Below are 6,000 nucleotides of genomic sequence, written 5' to 3' on the forward strand. Positions count from 1 at the left end.
GTACTTTTTTAAAAAGTATCTTAGCTCTCCCATCAAAGGGCAAAGGTGATTACTTTAAGTTTCTTTCTCGGCCGGGCGCGGTGGCTCAAGCCTGTAATCCCAGCACTTTGGGAGGCCGAGGCGGGTGGATCACGAGGTCGAGAGATCGAGACCATCCTGGTCAACGTGGTGAAACCCCATCTCTACTAAAAACACAAAAAAGTAGCTGGGCATGGTGGCGCTTGCCTGTAATCCCAGCTACTCAGGAGGCTGAGGCAGGAAAATTGCTTGAACCCAGGAGGCGGAGGTTGCGGTGAGCCGAGATCGTGCCATTGCACTCCAGCCTGGGTAACAAGAGTGAAACTCTGTCTCAAAAAAAAAAAAAAAGTTTCTTTCTCAGTGTCTTGTTATGAAAACTTGTGCTGGGTACAGTGGCTCATGCCTGTAATCCCAGCACTTTGTGAGGCTAAGGTGGGCAGACCACCTGAAGTCAGGAGTTTGAGACCACCCTGGCCAACACTGTGAAACCCCATCTCTACTGAAAATACAAAAATTAGCCAGGCATGGTGCCACGTGCTTATAATCCCAGCAACTTGGGACGCTGAGGTGGGAGAATCACTTGAACACAGGAGGTGGACGTGGCAGTGAGCCGAGATCGCACCACTGAATTCCAGCCTGGGCAACAGAGCAAGACTCCATCTCAAAAAAAAAAAAAAAAAAAAAAAAGAAAGAAAGAAAAGAAAACGAAAACTTGTAAATGATGTTTGGTGTTTGTTGAAATCCCTGTGGAGGTTCCAGATCTCATTTGCACATTAAAAGATTCTCCTTGTCCATGGAAGCTTTCTGATGCTCTAGCTCAAAAGGAGCATATCTAACTTTTAAATTCTAATCTTTGTCTTAATTTTAAAAAAAACACCCAAACATGTTAAGTTTCTTAGGGCAATAATTCTGTAGGATTACTAATTGCTTGCAGACATGTCATTCCATTTGTTTACCTTAGCCTAGGGTGACTTTGCAATTATCAAGTTTGTAGAAAGCAAGGGCTTATGCCATAAATTCTGCAGCTGTGGAACTAGGAACATTAGGACTCTCCCTTCCTATTTTGGAGCATATGTCATTGCACTGGGTCCCTATCCCCAGGAGAGATGTATTACAGATGGAGTATATGTGCCATAAAATAAAGTGTCGTATTTTCTTGATGCAGCAATTCTTAGCCGCAAAGACAGTGATTCATCTGGTCAGTGCCAACTTCTAAATGAGAAAAAAGAAAGAAAGATGATTAGGAAGATTTATCCTTTGATTCTTTTTCTCCATTTCTCTTCCAAGTCTACTTTTATAAAAACCACTAGCTTCCAGAATCAGCGACTTTGGGTCTGGCCTTTCTAGATCTTGATCCTCAAAGATAAAAGTGAAAGCAGAATGCATTCTCTGAAAAAGCACCCTGGGGAAGGTGGGCTTTGAGAAGTAGCCAATTGTGGATAAATGAACAAGCTGGCTCCTGCTCTCCTCTTTGACCTCTCCTCTGGCTTTGGTTCCCCCCATCTTCTTCCAGTCCAAGCACAGTGGTCTCCTTAAAATGCTTCAAATACGCAAGTCCTTCGTGATGATCTGGAGCTCTTTCCCCTGATCTCCTCACTGCAGACACTTTTCAGTACAAATGACCACTTTCTCAGAGAAGCTTCCGCAAAACTCGGCTGAGAGGAGCTCCCAGCCTATTCTGACAGTACTCTTTTAACACTTTACCCTTGTATCTTTTCCTTAATGTACTAGCTGGAATAACAGCTTTATTTACTTGTCCCAGTTTGTGCTTTTTAATGTTTTTCTCATCTAGAACATAAGTCCTGCATGAGAGCAAAAACCTCATTTGACTTTTTTCTACTCTACTCCCAGTAGAAGTGAATTCCATAATTTATTTTTTTCTCCCTTTTTAAATATATATTTTAAATATATAAAAATGTGTTTTTATATATTTAAGTATATATTATATATATTTATATATATATAATATATATATATTTTTAAATATATAAAATACTAAGCCCTTTTTCTTTCTTTTCTTTTCTTTTGTTTTTTTTTCTGTCACCCAGCCTGGAGGGCAGTGGCACGATCACAGCTCACTGCAACTTCTGCCTCCCAGGTCCAAATGATCCTTCCACCTCAGCCTCCCAAGTAGCTGAGACTACAGGCATGCACCATTATAGAATATACCCAGCTATTGTTTTGTAATTTTGGTAGAGACAAGTTTTTCTGATATTGCTCAAGCTAGTGTCAAACTCCTGAGCTCAAGGAATACATCTGCCTCAGCCTCCCAAAGTACTGAGATTATAGGCATGACACTTGACTGAGATTGTAGGATTTAGTAAGTACAAAGAGCTCTTGATATGGGCTCAGATGATTTGGGTGGCAGTTCCAGAACTGTGTAAATGCCCAGTTTCCCGTCTTCCTGAGTTTCATTCTGTCATCTGTAAAATTGGAGTAATAATACCTACCTCACAGAGTATTTGTGAAGATCATTGGAATAATGAGCAAGAAAACATATATACATATATCTTTTGAGACAGGGTCTTACTCTGTCACCCATGTTGGAGTGCAATGGTTTGATCATGGCTGCCCAGTCTCGAACTCCAGGGCTCAAGCAATCCATCTGCCTCAGCCTCCCAAAGCACTAGGATTGCAGACATGAGCCACCATGCCTGGCCAATAAAATGTTTTTTATTCTGTTACTGTTTTTATTCTGTTCCTGTTTGGAGAAATATGGGAGTTTCCTAAAGGACCTTGATAAATGAAAGAATGACAATGAAATCTCATGATACTGAAAGGGGAACACTCACAATCTGAGACAGATGGTAAAATTTAAGATGTTTATCCCACCAAATAGAAAGTATGAAACTTGATAACTCCAAGAAATTACATCAGTTGACTGTACAGATTCTAGAATATTAAAGCAGAAAGATTTGTTAAGATACAGCTGAACGATTTTTAGACTTGGCTCTCTGGAGACCTGGAGTTTTGTTGGATCCCCCTGGGGGTCTAGGATATAGTGGGAAATAGCCAGGAAAGCGGGGGGAGTTGAGCTGGTAGAAATCCATGCCCCATCTCCCCTAATTCAACCAGATGAACTGCTTTTTAATGCTTTTCAAAAACCATTATTTCAGAAGCTAATTATTGTCTCAGAACCCCATCCCTCACTCTGTCTTCCTGACCCTAATTTTGTATGCAGGGAAATGGGCTCAACTTCAAGCCACGGAGTGTGGTCAAGGTCATTCATGATAATCCTGTTCCTCAATTTCCCAGTCTGGAAGCTATGGATTGGCGTATGACCCAGTTTTAGCCCATGAAATGTGAGAAGAAGCCAACTGCTGCTAAAGTTTTTAGGAAGCTTTTATTTTCTTATGAAAAAGGGACATATGTGGCAGATACGGTCCTTCCCTTTCTTCCTTCCTCTTCCCTTCCATTCTAACATCATGTCTGCCACTACAACAGCAATCTTGTGACCATGTGGCTGTTAGCACAGGAATGCCTGGAATCTCAGAAACATTGGCTCTGACCTCCGTGAGTCACTCAACCAATTCTGGCAACCACCTGGCTCCAGACTTCTTGCCATGTGAGGAAGAAGCCACTATTATCTAAACCAGTGTAGTTCGGTTTTCTGTCACTTGCATCTCAAAAAGCATTCCTGATAGATATACACATAATGTGCTTCCAGATAAGATTTTGTTTAGATCTAGGATTTCAAGTCTAAAAAGAATTTGAATATGATCTCATTCGATCTTTTCATCATAGAGAGAGATAAGGCAACAGTTTCACTTGTCTGTTGCTGCATTACAAACTACTTCAAATTCCCTGGCTTAAAACAACAGCTGTTTTGTTACCTCTTAGAATTCTGTGAGCTGACTGGGCTCAGCTGGGCAGTTCTTCTGCTCTTTGTGATGTCTGCTGTGGCTATAGTTACCATGAGGCTCAATGGGTTCATTTGTCTAATGCTTTTACAGGAATAGTTGGAAGGCTGGACTCAGCTGGGACACAGGTCCTTTCTCTCTCCTCATGCAGTTTCAGAGCTTCTCCCTGTCCATGTGGCCTTTTTATGTGGACTTCCTATACAGCACCTTCACTCTCCCAAAAGTAGAAGCCACCAGGCCTTCCTAAGGCTTTTCCTGGATCCAGCTTTGTGTAACATCTGCCATGACCCTTTGGTTAAAATGAGTCAGATTCAAGGATAGGGGACTATCTGAGGGCATACATACAAGAGGTGTGCTTTATGGGGGGCAATCTCTGCAGATTAGCTACTACAGAAACTGAGACCAAGACTGTGAAAAGCAGTTGTCTAAACTGATAGTCATAAGTATTTAAATTAGAACATCATTGAAGGGATGAGAGCTCCAAAGCAGGATGGAACGGAAAGGTGGAAGGGACAGGTCAGATAAAGGACTTATCCTTGGCCCAGGGTTTTTAAATCCCAGCAGTGTTGACATTTGGGACCAGATAATTGTCTGGAGGGCTGTCTTGTGCATTGTAGAATGTTTAGCAGCATCCCTGGCCTCTATCTGGTTGCCATTAGCATCTCCCCTCCAATTTTGATTTTTTACTTTATTTTTTTGAACAGAATCTTGCTGTGTCATCCAGACTGGAGTGCAGTGGCTTGATCTCGGCTCACTGCAACCTTTATCTCCTGGGCTCAAATGATTCTCCTACCTCAGCCTCTCAAGTAGCTGGGACTACCCCATGCCCAGCTAATTTTTGTATTTTTAGTAAAGATGGTGTTTTGCTATGTTGGCCAGGCTGGTCTCAAACTCCTGACCTCAGGTGATTGATCCACCTGCCTCCCAAAGTGCTGGAATTACAGGCATGAGCCACCATACCGGCCTCCCCTCCAATTTTGACAACAGAGAAAAATCTCCAGTCAGTTGCCAAATGTTCCATGGGGGCAACTGTGTTCTCCCCAGTTGAGAACACAGCCCTAGCCTTAGGGTGTTTAGAGCATATCTGTAACTACACAGAAGCCCAGCTGTTTTACATGTGGGCCAGACAGCATGTTTATGTTCTTAAATTCTCCCGGTGGGAAATGAAGAAGGTAGGATACTCAATTTCACACTCTGGCCTACATGTTTTATGTGGCGTCTTCACTTTGGAAAAAGCCTTTTTAGTTTTGCGGTGAGTTCCCCAAGTTCACTTTTAACATTGTGCCCCCAAATGAAGTCTGAACTCGTGGTCTTTCTTCATTGCCAGTGCATAGCACTAAGCACTTCGCTTCCTTTTTTTTTTTTTTTTTTTTTTTTTTTTAACCAAGGGTCATCCACAAATAAGTATGTGGATTTTAAAGCCGTGGGACTGGGTGAGATCAGCTAGAGAAATCAGCAGATGAACAAAGAAGAAAAGCTGGTGGTCTAGGCCAGGATCTACCCTGAGGCCTTCCAACTTTCAGAGGTAAGTGTGTATGTGTATACATACTTAGATACGTATACACACATATCCCAGAAACTAGAAATATGTACACAGACTTGTAAAACTTTTGCGATTTTCTCCTATATTTATACACATACACACACACACACACACACACACATACACAAATACATATTAATATATGCACATGTATATGTTATATGCATATATGTTCATTTTTCATATATATGTATATTTTTTAGACAAGGTCTCATTCTGTCACCGATGCTGGAGTGCAGTGGCCTGATCACAGCTCACTACAGCCATAACTGGGCTCAGGTGATCCTCCTGCCTCAGCCTCCTGAGTAGCTGTGACTACAGGTGCATGCTACTTTATACCCAGCTAATTTTTGTATTTTTTGGTAGAGATAGGGTTCTGCCATAATACCCAGGCTAGTCTCAAACTCCTGAACTCAAGCAATCTGCCCACCTTAGCCTCCCAAAGTACTAGAATTTCAGGCATGAGCCACTGTGCCCAGCCTATTTTTCCTATTTAATTACAGACCAATTCATATCCAGGGTAAGAAGGAAGAAACTAAAAGACTTCTGGATCTCACTTGGACAATACAAAAGAATCAA

The 6,000-nt window shown here is 41.8% G+C and overlaps 1 long non-coding RNA gene across 1 annotated transcript in view; it reads left to right on the forward strand.

Moving 5' to 3' along the window:
• The window catches only part of LOC141585257 (uncharacterized), an 87,897-nt gene extending 82,500 nt beyond the window's left edge, over window positions 1-5,397 (forward strand). The window contains exon 4 of the long non-coding RNA XR_012518653.1: window positions 5,267-5,397. This is a non-coding gene — a long non-coding RNA (uncharacterized LOC141585257). The remainder of the gene's footprint in view (window positions 1-5,266) is intronic.
• Window positions 5,398-6,000: the final 603 nt, after the last annotated feature.

This window comes from Saimiri boliviensis, chromosome 8, assembly GCF_048565385.1.
Source record: "Saimiri boliviensis isolate mSaiBol1 chromosome 8, mSaiBol1.pri, whole genome shotgun sequence".
Taxonomy (NCBI): domain Eukaryota; kingdom Metazoa; phylum Chordata; class Mammalia; order Primates; family Cebidae; genus Saimiri; species Saimiri boliviensis.